We start from the raw sequence: 14,061 nt of genomic DNA on the forward strand, positions 1-14,061 counted from the left end.
AGGCCTGTCTGGATAGGACAGGCTGGATGAACAATCTGGAGGAGAAAATAACGGGACTGACTGTAACTCTTTATAGGAGTGGAAAGCCTCATGTCTTTCTCCAGAGGAGTGGCCGGTGATTTCAAACTGCTGACCTTCAGATCTTAGCCTAAAGTATAAACACTATGCCACCAGGGCTCCAGTGTCTTAGACTAGAGAGATGTATATGTAGCAGGCCCAGGATTGTCTATGCCTAACTACAGACATGCAACCTTTTCTCACATGTGCAGAGATCCATCAACTTTCCATCAAATGCTGAGAAATGGGAGCTATGTAAGTCTTACCAATTATAGAAAGTGCTACATAATTGAAACTGAGATAGTATCATGAGAGCATTTATGATAGTCTTAAACAGGACAACTCCAAACGCACTGCCATGAAGTCGATTCCGACTCATAGCAACCCTATAAGACAGAGTAGGTCCTATAGCCCCATGTGGGTTTCTGAGACCGTAATTCTTTACAAGAGTATAATGCCTCGCCTTTCTCCTGCTGGGTGGCTGGTGATTTTGAACAGCCCAACTCATAACCCACTATGCCACCCGGGCTCTAAGTAGGACAAAGGGAAGATAAAGACGTGTTATCCAGATGGGAGAGGCCACTGGCACAGAGTCATAATAGTGTGCAAGGATTTGTTGATCTGTAGAAGTTTAGAAAGGCCATGGGAAGTCAAGGATAGCTGTCCCACATGCACAGTTTGCAGCCAATCGAAACATACATTACAGGTAGATTGCTACCAGAGTAGGAATGGAGCCAGAACTGGGATGTGTGCATTGTGGTACACAGAGGACTTTACAAGATCGTTCCAGAGACCTACCAAAGGCAGTCAGGATGACTCATGTCTGTGGGCCACCCAAACTGGGACTTCCATCAAGGACACACCCAGACAAGCCCCCAGAGGAGACTGCCCCTCCCTGGGCTATCAGGTGAGTGAAACTGATGCCCTGTTCCCTGCACTCTGAGGGCAGTATTATTCACATTCCTGATTGATGTTCAGAATGGTTTCAACGAAGGCGTTATCCACCTGGGGACTCTGGAGATAGATTTTGCGCTGTCACTGCCATGCCCAGCTTTCTGCACACCCAGTGGGAAGCATTTATTTTTGGCCAACCACAGGAAGAAGTTTGAGGATTCATTTCTATACTCCTTTAATCTGCCTCCAAAGAGGAGAATTACTGACAAAACTCCATTAAACTGCACTGAGCCTCAAGACTAGTGACGGAACTTCCAAGGTTGTTCGAAGACACATGGACCAGGCCCTTTCCAGGAGCCTAATGGAGGGAGCTCCCACGATCCCTCATCTGATAAAGATGAACAGACAGTGTTGATGTTACTTACTGTTCCCATGAAGGGCTGTTACACTCATCATACCTGTTCATGACTGGACACCTAATCCGGGGTTTTCAGTGTACACCCCAGAACAGCAGGCTCAATATCGCCTGGAAATGTTCAAAATACTCCCAGGCTCCATTTCAGTTGTATGAAATCAGACCATCTGAGAAGCAGGAGCTGGGCCACAGCAATCTGTGTCTTAGCCAGCTCTCCGAGTACTTCTGCGCCACGATGAGTTCTCGGGCCTAGTCCCAGAGCCAAACTTCCATGTCAGGACCCTGGGAAGGGCTCTGGGAAGAACACTGAAGATGAATGAAAGCCTGAGACTGAGAGCCAACAGGGAACCCAAAGAGACGGCTTTATCACAGAGAAACCTGCGGGGATGACATTACAAGTCTCCAGCAGATGAAGAGTTATTCACAAAGGAAGGTAACCAAATGTTTTCCACTTCCCCTGGGGGATGATAAAGAAGACATAACTAATGTTCCATTGCAGCATAAGAAATTTAGATGGGAATATAAAGTCTGCTGACACAAAATGTTGTTAAAACAAAATGAATTGTTAGACAGAGTAGCAGAGCCTTCTTCTTAGTGTCTGCCTCAAAACTGGAGCTGATTAGATATCCTCTTACGGCTGTTTCCAGTACCATAATCACCACCCTTTTCTTCAAGAGACCAGTATTAAGAAAGGAAAAACATGTCATTATATGTTAGTCCTATTTATATTATTATCTGAGGTGTACTGAGTACTTTACATATCAGGTGTTAAAATAAGAATAATATTCACACACAAAACATAGGTTAAGTGTTCCTTTAGCTTATACCTAATGATGATCCTGAGTTGCCTTATTAGATCAAAATGTGACTAATACAGCACATAGAAAAATCTTGGCTGACACAATTTACATATATCTTAAAATGAGAAGAAATTAAATGTAAATGAATACAAAGTAAAAGACGGGTTGGTATTTATAACTGCATCCTTGTATTAAAAAGGGAGATGACTGGAAAACATGTACATGAACACGCACACATATAACGCACAATGTTAGCAATACGTAAATGAATTGTGTAAATCCATTAAATAAACATGGTAACAAGTAACCAAAATGAAAGCGTAAGAAAGGGGTAAAACTCTCTGATACCTCAAATGTGAGACAGAAAACAAACACATCGCCATCCCATCGATTCCAACTCGCAGAGACCCTGCAAGACAGCGCAGAACGGCCCTGTGGGTTTCTGAAACTGTCACTCTTCATGGCAGTAGGAAGCCTCATCTTTCACCCACGGAGCAGCTGGTGGTTTCAAACTGCTGCCCTTGCGGTTAGTAACCCAACTCAAAATCAAAGTGTCTTACAGTCCTGAAACATTTTCTTTCCTTTTAAAATGATGATCAGTTTTGCAGCTGCAGTCTTTTTAGGAAAAACTAATTTCAATCATCCACTAGATGTTCATAACTTAGGAGAGTTGACTACCTTAAAAAGTTAATGTTTTCCTTTACCTTTTCTACCTTTCCGCCATTGATGTCACTGGGAAGGAATTTCTTGCCAATTGTTCTCAGGTCTGTCTAAAATAAAAATATTATTATTAAAATAGAATCATAGAGAAAAGTAAATCTAATGCTCATTAACAAAAGAGGAACTTACTTTAGAGTTTGTGGTCTAAAAACTAAATAAATGTCTATCGATATAAATGTTGATTGATTCTCATATTCCTACATAGATAGGCCTCCAAAGCCACTGAAGGATTCCCCTAACCACCAGCTTAGCAGGTGTGGGGTGGAGACCCATATAAAACCATCAAAGCGACCCTTCAGAAGAAGTTATACATTGTACTGATACCCTGATATCAGTAGCAGCTCAATGTATAAAGTTACATATAGCGCACCAGTAAATGTATAATATTGCGAGGGGGCTTCTAACAGTTCATAGAAAAATGGAATTAAAAGATAACAGAAATAATTTTCTATAGACTTTTCTTTAACCCCCCTCATATGCCAAGCTTCAATTCAGGTCTTATTTCTTCGGGTAAACTTTTAACATAACATAGTCTCCAAGACTGAAATACCTGGTTCTCATTAGTAGCCATGAAATAATGCCATCAATTTACCAAATAATCTTAGGTAAATTATAATCTTACCTAAAAGTGAATGACACAATCCAAAATCTAATGGCTGCTTTTGAATATATAAACATAGCAGATGCTAGCAGCTGACTCTACCTAAAGGTATCAACAGAGACATGAAAGCACACTATTCTACTAGCTGAAGTATCCCTAACATAGCTGGGATACATAAGGCACAACCATTTCAGGAAATTTCATCACTGGAATAGCAAAGAAATTAAAGTCAGCTTTCACTATAGTACATAATGTTTCTTTTGCTTAAACAAATCAAACAGAAGGCAGTGAACAAATAACTCTATGAAAATACAAAAGTATGTATTACTCAATAAACCAAAACAATACATAAAAAAGGAAAACATAAGAGACTAGCATAAATAAAATGACATTTCTGACATAAAAAGAAAACTTCAAGTCCCTAATCTACAGAAAAAGAGAATTTTAAAGAACTGTATCCTCTTTGTGAAGTGAAAATCCAATGGTTTCTTACCAAAGGAGTGGTAAGAATTTACTCAAAAGATTCATAGTTGGGTAAAAGGTCCAATCACTTACGATAAGAAATTAGTCTGATGCTTGATATGCCATCGAGTCCAAACAGACTCATAGCGACCCCATCGGACACTGCAGAAAACCCAGCCCAATGGTGTCTGTAAATCATTATGGGAATGAAGGCCTCATCTTTCTCTGCTCGAGGGGCTGGGGGTTTAACTGCTGACCATACAGCCCAACACATAGCCCACTACATTATCTTCACACAGTGAAGCTGAACTAATAAATAAATTTGCATGGCTTTGTTATTCCTTAGAATATAGTAGAGAGGAACTTCATGGCCTTAAATGCAGAATAACAGAAAATGCTCATAGTGCATTTAATTACTATAATCAAGATCACTTAATAAATTATGAAGAGAACTTTAGGTCAGATTTAAGGAGAAAATATTCGATGACTGTAATTCACGTGACAGAAAAGGAACCCACAGAGAGGAGGACGGTCACCTTTGAACATCTACAGTAATCGACAGGCCTATTTGCAATGCCCTTATGTGGTCATCTAGGCACGCATGTCAATTACACAATGCCCACAAACCCTCCCGCCTTTTAAGTTATAAACTCTATCTCAGGTTCCATGCAAAACAAAGGAACAAATCATTTCTTACACGAGCTTTTCCTCTATTCCGGTTGGTTTGAGTATGAAATGGTAACACTTGTGAAGCTCAATGACTGGCACTGAGTTAGCATTCAGGGAAGGATAACTATCAGTGACCGTAACACATCAACAATCTGATAGCATTTTGTTATCATTTATACATGCATAAGAATCATGTAAGTCAGTGAGAAAACTAGCAATTCAAAAAATACAAGCACGGTTTTAAAGTCACTCAAAGACTGAAATACCTGGTTTTCATAAGTAACCATGAAAGAATGCCAACTAAAAGAGGGCATCAATATGCAGCAGAAATGAGCCTTAGACTAAACCCTCAGGTTTTAGTCACCTTAGATTGTAGTCAGTTAACCATATGGCTTGGGGCACCATCACAATTTCTCTAAACTCGGCTGATTTGGTCTTGTATAAAATGGGAAAACATACAAGGGGGCTTCAAAAAGATGGTGGAAAGCTTCCACTATGTTTCATCCCTTTCCCCATGAACTTCTCACGGGTCCCTCCTATGACCACCTGTGCAGCAGTAAACAATATGGCCTGACCACATATGAGGCCAATGAGTTGGCCTGTCCAGACCAAGAGGGATCACCTGACGGTTCAATCTGACTAACCCTCAGGATGCACGATGGAATGTATCAGGGCCACATGGTGAAGCCAATAAGAGCCCTGAAAGATGGAAACTGTAGTTTCCATCGTAGAATCACCATTTGCTCTTGGGAGGTAAACATGGCCCCAGAGAGCATGGCAGCTCAACACAGAACCTCACTAGCACCTTAACCTTTTTTTTTTTCTCCAGCTGTATTTTAAAGATGCCCCTTTACCCCAGCAAGCATTTGGCCCTGGCCTGGGGTAAAGGGGCATGAGCGAGATGAGCAAGAAAGGGTCTTGTGGAGTAGCATGGTCCTGACTGACCAAGGAAGGAGGGAGGAGGTTTCCAGGGGTGGTTTGAGGTCATTGGAGCTGTGAGCACAGAACCCTGACAGCTCAACAACCCTATCTCACAAAGTCATTGGCAGGCTACAAAAAGACAATATACCCACCCTTTACATACTATTCATAAAGTTTTAGGCATACGTACAAATATAAATTTGAATGTATTGTTAGCTAAATTTTTTTTTAATCTTTAAGCACCCTAAATTCAAAGATAAATACCCCAATGGCTTGACTATCTAGACTCCATTTTTATAAGTAGCACCAGAATGACTGAGTACAAGAAAGAGTATATTGAACATTAACATTAAAAAACAAAGGTAGAAATTGATATTAACTGAAATGTCTTATAATTTATAAAGCATCCAGCTACAGACACACATAAACATATAGGTATACAACACAAACTACTGGTTGTTCAAACCATTTCAATAGAATATTTGGAAAGTTATTTTATCCTTCACAGAACACTGCAGAGAATTTCTTTTTTAACCAACCTACTTTTAAAACTTTTAAAAGCAGTGTTTATTAATTAATTTGAGACTAATTTTTCCCCTAAATAAGTCGGGTGTTGTATGCCCAAAGTACTTGCTTAATTTCTACTCCATTTATTGATATTTTTAATCTCCATTTACAGAATACAAAACTAAGAACTGCCATTTTCCATGTAAAACTCTGAGCAAAAATAGTTACGGTAGCAGGCTGACTTTGCTTTCTTTAAAAAAGATTGCTTGTGATGCTAGCTCTAGGCTGGCATTGGCACTTCAACAATTCCCAACCTAAAAAGTGTGGCTCACTATTTTACTGCTTGTGCTACCATGTGCTTGCTGGTGAACACCTGCTTTTTTGCCTGAGCGTCTGGAATTTCGCTATGGTCTGGGCAGAGGGTATACTCATGACCAATACAATCAAATAGCTTGAGCACTGCATCTCTAATGGGTTTCCCAGGACAGAAACACTGCACACTACACAGTTGGATTTTTCACTGCTGGAGAAAAGCTCAAGCTCAGAACGTGCCTTCACGAGAAGAAGAGACCATAAGCTAGCTTGCACGTGGATCTCCCCACCCTGCACACTGCGTCTCTTTCGTCGCAGACGCTGCGGTGTGCCCTCCCTCTGAGATTAGCCTAAGCCGTGATGCATGCTGACTCCGATGAGTTCTGCTGGTGGATCCTCACACAAGAGTGGTCAGGAGGTCCACAAAACAAAATCCCAGGGATTCATTCTACCTTCGTGGAAGCCTGAAAAGTGTGCAATTCTTAACATAATAATGTGGTACTGAATATTATAAATATTCAGTAACCCAAGGGGGTTTCCACAAGTTCATGGAAAGTGGAATTAAAAGATAATGAAAATTCCCCACAAGCTTCTGAATCCCCCTTGCACAAGTCTTTCTCAACTCCTGATGAATAAAACCCTCCATCACTTAAAAGTTGGAAAAAAAAATTCTTCAGGGTACCAACTACTTTAAATGTTGGACTTTATTAGACAATGATACATTTAAAAAGTAAAATATTTTTTGGTTTGGCTTTTCTTCATCATACATCATAATTGTTCAGGACTGTGGTTTCAACTTCAGAGAAAATTAAAACAAAAAAATGAAGCCATTCAGAAATAGTCATCCTACGTCTCTTGTGTGTATGGCACACACATTTCACTTTAAGTTTCACACACAATTATCGATCATTCACTTTTATGTAAACATAAAAATATGGAATCAACGATGAGTCAGAAAGTACTGCTACAAAATCAGAAACACCTTTATTATATAAAAATATGAAAATTTGAAACTATTGGGGTTTTTTTACATAACCTCTCTCTAGGTCTATGTACTCTTGCAGGTGGTGTGTCCATCTCTTTAAACCTTCTGTGTTCTTTCATTTACACATCAAAATGACAGTTTAGGCATTTATACATCAAAATGAGTTAGGCTTCAACTACGATTCTTTATTAAAAGGAACATTTAGTTTCTTGAATTTTGGGAACATTAAAAAAAGTCTGAAGGGGCAAGACTGGGGCTATATAGAGTAGATGGAAAATTTAATTCTTGGTAGTACTGCCCTCGCCACCCCCGAATAATGTGCAGGTGCATTGTGTGGATGAAAAGAAACTCCTCAGCACAGCTTCCTGGCCTTTTTCGCACCAATGCAGTTACCAATATTCTTAAAACAACTTCCTAATAAGCCCCCAGGGTCCTCCTGTGTCCTCCAAGAAAAATCCATCAAGACTACCCGATTTGGAAACCCAAAAGCAGCGCCTTCTGGGCAGACCTCTCTGCTTTGGATTGCACTCTGGTTTCTCGCTGAAGCCACTGTTTTGATGGACCTTGCTCTCCAGGTGCTTTTAGAAAATCCAAGACTTGTCCCTGCTTAAGATTTGCTCCTTATTTGTCATTAGATTTGACCTTGCTTGAAAGGCTGATGGCAAGGTAAGCTCTAAGACAAGGTAGCTGAAGAAGCTGATCTCCATGCATCATTTTTGGCGGAGAGCTTGCTAAGGCTGAGATGTTTGCTTAACATTAAAAACACCGTATCAAGTGAGATACCTACCAACTTCAGTAGTTATCAAGTCAGTGGTAAATCTACGGTCTTTCCCACCAATATCCAAACTTCGGCCAGAATTTCTTCATTCATCAGTGCCACCTTCCCTCTCTCAGCTCATCTTTGAAGTGTTACAGACCTTCCTTAAAAAGCCCAATCCATCTAACACTGTTGTTTTATGTGAGGCAGCAACCCTTCGAGGATGTGTGAAGAGGTGCACTTAAATTTTGTTCAAATTTCTGTATTAGCTCTGACCTCAAAATCTTTTTATCCGCTCCCCCACCCCTACCCCAAGGCACCCTAAGAAGATCTTATCTTGCTTGGATCCACAATCAATGTTCATAGAAGTAACAGCCAAGAAATCATATAATACATGGCATTGGGCAAATGTGATGCACAAGACCTCTTAAGTGTTGGAAAGCAAGGAAGTTCCTTTGAGGACAAAGGGGCACCTGACCCAAGCCACAATACTATTTTCAATCGCCTCATATGCATGTGAAAGTTGGACATCACATAAGGAAGCTCACAGAAGAATCGACGCATCTGAATTATGGTCCTACAGAGGACTACTGCAGGTACCATGGGCTGCCAGACGGACAAACAAATCTGTCTTGGAAGAAGTGAAAACAGAATGCGCCTTAGAGTCAAAGATGGTGAAACTTTGTCTCATGCACTTTGGACCTGTAGTCAGGAGTTCAGTCCTGGAAAAGGACACCATGCTTAGTGAAATAGAGAGGCAAGAAAAAAGAGGAAAGCCCTTGGACCTACAGCGGGGCGCCGGGCACAACAGGCCGCCTCACCTACTGGGACCCGGGCTAAGGTGTGAGAACAAGGCGGGGTCAGCTGAGCAGAGGGGGTGGTGAAGGAGGAGCCCAAGAGAAGATGGGCAAGGTTGACAGCAAAACATGGGCCTGCAAAAGTGACAACGAAGCCAAAAAGGCAGGAGGAAAGGATAAATCTTCAGACAAAAAAGTGCAAGCAAAAGGGAAAAGAGGAGCAAAGGGAAAACAGGCTGAAGTAGCTGACCAAGAAACTAAAGCAGATTTACCTACCGAAAACGGAGAAACAAAAAACGAGGAGGACCCAGCGTCTGAGGAAGCAGGAGAAAAAGAAGCCAAGTCTGATTAATGTGTATCTACCATTTCTTATCCGTGGACTCTGTTAGCTCCCTCCTTGCACAATCCAGGATTATTTTCATCGACTATTTTGTAAGTGCAAGTGCTTTAATAGCTCTAGAAAGAATTTTTAAGGAGGAGTTAACCCCACTTCATCCCATTTTTTTTTTTAAGTGTGCATGTTTTTCTGTAAGATGTGAAATCATTTACTGGTTATTTTTGGATCCAACCAGAAAATAGTGGGATGTTGAATTGAATTGTAGGAAGATTTGACTGTCTCGGGTGAGTGACAATAAACTGTGAATTTGTGGTACTTAAGATGTAACAACTTACCAACATCTGAAGATACTGTTACTTTGATAATCTCTTTAAAAAGTTGCCTCCAAATTTAAAGCTGGAAAATCACTAGAATTTAGAAACAAATTTTATCTACATGACATTTTAGGATTTTGGTACATGCCCTAAGAATTGTGTATAACACTGGTACAGATAGGAACTGGAAACACAGGGAATCCAGGGCGGATGATCCCTTCACAACCAGGGGTGTGAGTGGCGATACTGGGAGGGCAGAAGGAGAATGGGTTGGAAAGACGGAACCAATTACAAGAAACTATATGTGACCTCCTCCCTGGGGGACGGACAACAGAAAAGTGGGTGAAAGGAGACCGTAGGGCAGGGCAAGATATGACAAAATAACAATTTATAAACTATCAAGGGCTCATGAGGGAGGGGGGAGCGGGGAGGGAGGGGAAAATGAGGACCATAATGCCGGGGGCTTAAGTGGAGAGGAAATGTTTTGAGAATGATGAGGGCAATGAATGTACAAATGTGCTTTACACAATTGATGTATGCATGGATTGTGATAAGAGTTGTATGAGCCCCTAATAAAACGATTAAAAATAAACCAAAAAAATTGTGTACAAATTGATCATAATGCCTCTGTATTTATCTCAAAGCAACCAACAAAACGCCAGTTACAAAAGAAAAGGAAAGCGGAAAGTCCTAAAGATGAACCGCCACAGTGGCTGCAGTTGTGAAGACAGAATCGGGCAGTCCCACTCAGCTGAGCCCAGGCCGGACGAGTCGGAACCAACTGGACGGCACCTGACAACACCGGCAGCAGACAACCTGAATCACAGAAGCCGAGTCTGCAGCCGTTGATGAGCACAGACACACTTTACGCTTCCTCTATTTGGAATGAGTTTATTAATGCAATTCATGAATGTATGGACTAGAACCCTAAGTAGCAATACTCTGATTACCTACATCCAACTTACCTAGTACATCAATGAGGAAAACAAGGAAGACTGCTACAAAATCGCTTAATCGTTTTTAGAAAGTATTCTATTTCTTCAACAAATAAATAAGAAAATAATGTACAGTTCTCTAACATACTATTAAAAAGTAGAATTCACTGGTTGAATTCACCAATTTGGGGACAGGTCAAAAAAAGTTAAAGTATCTAGGAACTGTTGCTATTTTTGCTCAGAAATAACAGAACAATTTGTAACTAGTGCGTACTCTGAAAATCTTCAGCCTTTTGTTTAGTAAAAATGTAAAGATTCAGCTCAGAAACAAGGAAATAATTTTTCAGACACATTAAATAAAATTTTAAGTTCTTTTTTAAATGGGTTCAGATGCTAAGCTTTTATTTTTTTTATCTAAATTTAATTATATAAATACAAATTTAAGTGATTTTAAAGAAGCTAAACACATTTATTTACTTTTAATGTTATCATCTCTGCTTTACAGTGCATCTATTCTGTAGCGCTATAATGGAATTGTCAGAGTAATTCTCTTCCAAATTTCATTGATCATGTGTTAAAATACATAACTTTCATTGTTAATAATAGTTTTCACATTTTGGTTTTCTGTATTTTCTCATATTGCCAACAATATGTAGACATTATTTTCATAACCAGAAAAAGTTATTTTTAAAACAATAAATTCATCTGTCAAAATGCTTCAACCCTACTAATTCCCACATAAATAGTCATTTGTTAAAAATGAATATGGCCAGTTTTTGTAGCTATTAGATAGCTGTGCTATAAAATTCTATAGCTGATCACTGAGCTAAAAAAAATAGTACTTGCAATTCTTCTATTTCATTAATCCTGTATGATAAAAGTGATAAACATATATTTCCAATAAAGTTGGCTGATCTGATATTACCAAGTGTAACAATTGTCACTGCAACTTCAAATGGACGAAGATGAAAGGCAATATCTAGGTTACTTATTATAAAACAGTTGATTCTGTGAAAAGTGTTTTGTGAATGAGGTTTCCAGAATAAAAACGTTTATAAATTAATAAAATAACCTACATTGAGAGCAATTGGGATGATGTCATTAATATTGACTTTTTCAGGAGAACTTGTACAAGCTTCAATGCCTTCATCTGAAAGATGCCTGTTAAAATAAAATAAATAGATTAATATTTTTGAAAATAAAAATTAATATTTCAAGTCTACAGACATTCTGTTTTCTATTATAAAGTGCTTCTCCAAATACTAGAGAAAATGCCTGGATATTTCCATTTATTTGCTATTTCTGATAAAATATAATAGAAATTGCAATTTTCCTCTTTTGTATCCTTAAAGGGCTATTAATAATATTACCTATGTAATTTCTGAGAAGGGCCACTTGAAAGTTGATGTATTTCTTAAGGATTGCATGATACAATTTGTTATACAAACATAAAACTTTTAAGTTCTTAAAAGAAGCAGAATAGGATATGAAAATAGGGCTGAAAATAATTTATTTTTAATGTTGTCAAATTTCCTATGAGATGGTATTACATTCATTTCTGAAATCCCCTTTCTTTAATGTAACATTCCTAAGAATTCTTCAATAAATGCTATTGACACTGAGTGCCGCAATAGGCAATTTTTAACCACATGCCTTTTCCTCTTCCTGTTCGCTTTCTACTTTTTAACTCATTATCTTATATGCTCTCTGTCCTTCTACCCAGTCAAAACCAACCACAGTTCTGTAAGCAAATATAACTCAAGGCTAAATAGATTATCATACCCAATAGTGAAAAAGTATGTCTATCCACTCACCCGTACCCAACATGACCATTTTGAAAGCCTTTAATGCTACAATTGGACTCCTACCCCTAAAAAGGCGATCTGTGAAAATGCCCAGTACCATCACCCATCTTTGTAATAAGTTATCGCCATAGTAGATACACTGCCAGTGATCAAAGCATCCAGAATCCAAGTCTGCCAGAGCTAATTCAAGCTCATTCCTGATGCCCAGCAATTCTACTATCAAATCCAACATGAGACCAAGTCTAATAAACTTTGTCAGTATTAATCCTACCTGGAAACAGCACCCAAAAATAAATTAATTAATTAAACAAAAATGTGTCTTTTAAGAAACAAAGAAGGAATGATTTCTCAAAAAAAAAATAAGCAAATGAAAGAAATGTAAATAGATAGAAATGCACAAAAGAGCTATAAGAGAAAAAAATTGAAAAACTTATGAATAAGATGTCAGGAAAGAATATATAAAATTCAAATCAATAATGTTAGCAAAATTAAGTACCATTAAAAGTTTAAAACAACCTGGGTGCTGAACTACAATGACAAATGAAAGCATATTGTTAAACGGGTTACAAACATAAAGAGAAGTGCTAAGTGCGTAACACTGGAGAAAACCAAATCGCCATCAAGTGGATTCCTACTCACAGTGACCCTAGAGGGCAGAACACAGCTGCCCCTGTGGATTTCCAGGAACGTACACTTTTACAGGGGTGGAAAGCTTCATCCTTCACCCATACAGTGGCTGATGTGTTCAAATTGCTGGCTGTGTAGTAAGCAACCCTACATGTAATCTACTGCAGCACCAGGGCGCCGCTAAGGAAAATGATCAGCAAGACTGTTTAGATAACAGGCATGACTGATAATACATAAATGAACACAGAAAATATATGTTTGCCATAAACTACAACTGTTGAAACATGCTTTAATTCAAAATTGCTAAACTACTGTTTTTATTAACCGATTAATTTTTCACTGCCATAGTGCAATGGGTTTCTCTTATCTAAGACCTTTTGGCACTTTGGTTTATAACTGCCAAAATGACTGGCCATAATTTGGCAAAAGAAATTATTAGTCTACTACTCAAATAAGGTGCAAAACACCACCCAATAAGATTAACCCAACCTGTGGGGGTCAATTACTATACCAAGTAAGTGGCTGTGGTCCACCAAAGGGATTGTGGTCCTAGTGAGAAGACCAAGTCTTAAAATTATCAAGAAGTGGGCTTACGCACAAAGACCAATCCCACAGAGATTGAGGGAAATCTCATACCAGCAAGAGGAAGCAGGAGCAGATGCACCCTTTGGACACAGTATTCCTGAAAGGAGAACTTCCTGAGCACAGGAGAGAGAAGTAACACTGGAGAGGGCGGTGACAGTAAGAAACTGCAGCAAAACAATGGCAGCAGTGCAAGTGCAGGAAGCTGAAAACTGGGTCTACCTGTCTGTCAGTGAGGCCAAGCTCAGAGCTGTCCTGGTTGGAAGCAGTCCTGATTGAAGGAACCCTGTTGCTTGAGTTATATCCTGTTAGTTCCATGTTGATCCTGATCCTGGGTGGTAGCCTGTTACTTCCCCAATGAATCACTTAATTATGACTATGGTCTGATTTCAGTGTGCTCACTGCAGCCAATCATCAAAGCAGAGACACTGACAATCCTGTGGGAGACTGGCTGGTATCAGGAATATTGAAAAAGTTGGAGTGTGGAGTTATGTGTGACCTCCACCTCATAGGAATCGCTTAATGTTGACCTTGAATCTCAAGTCTTCTTGAATATAGACAAGG

At 39.3% G+C, this 14,061-nt stretch overlaps 1 protein-coding gene and 1 pseudogene across 3 annotated transcripts in view; one reads left to right on the plus strand and one right to left on the minus strand.

The window, feature by feature from the left end:
- LOC123521343 overlaps positions 1–9,249 on the plus strand; it is a 12,598-nt pseudogene extending 3,349 nt beyond the window's left edge.
- TDRD3 (tudor domain containing 3) overlaps positions 1–11,644 on the minus strand; it is a 124,329-nt gene extending 112,685 nt beyond the window's left edge. For all 3 annotated transcript variants that reach the window (XM_045287151.1, XM_030884718.2, XM_045287150.1), the window contains exons 1-2: positions 11,560–11,644; positions 2,871–2,936 (exon numbers count right to left, since the gene is read on the minus strand). The gene's annotated coding sequence lies outside the window, so the exon portion shown is untranslated. The remainder of the gene's footprint in view (positions 1–2,870; positions 2,937–11,559) is intronic.
- Between the last annotated feature and the right edge of the window lie 2,417 nt (positions 11,645–14,061).

This window comes from Echinops telfairi, unplaced genomic scaffold (genome assembly GCF_000313985.2).
Source record: "Echinops telfairi isolate 266 unplaced genomic scaffold, ASM31398v2 ScPeMD7_11;HRSCAF=52, whole genome shotgun sequence".
Lineage (NCBI taxonomy): Eukaryota > Metazoa > Chordata > Mammalia > Afrosoricida > Tenrecidae > Echinops > Echinops telfairi.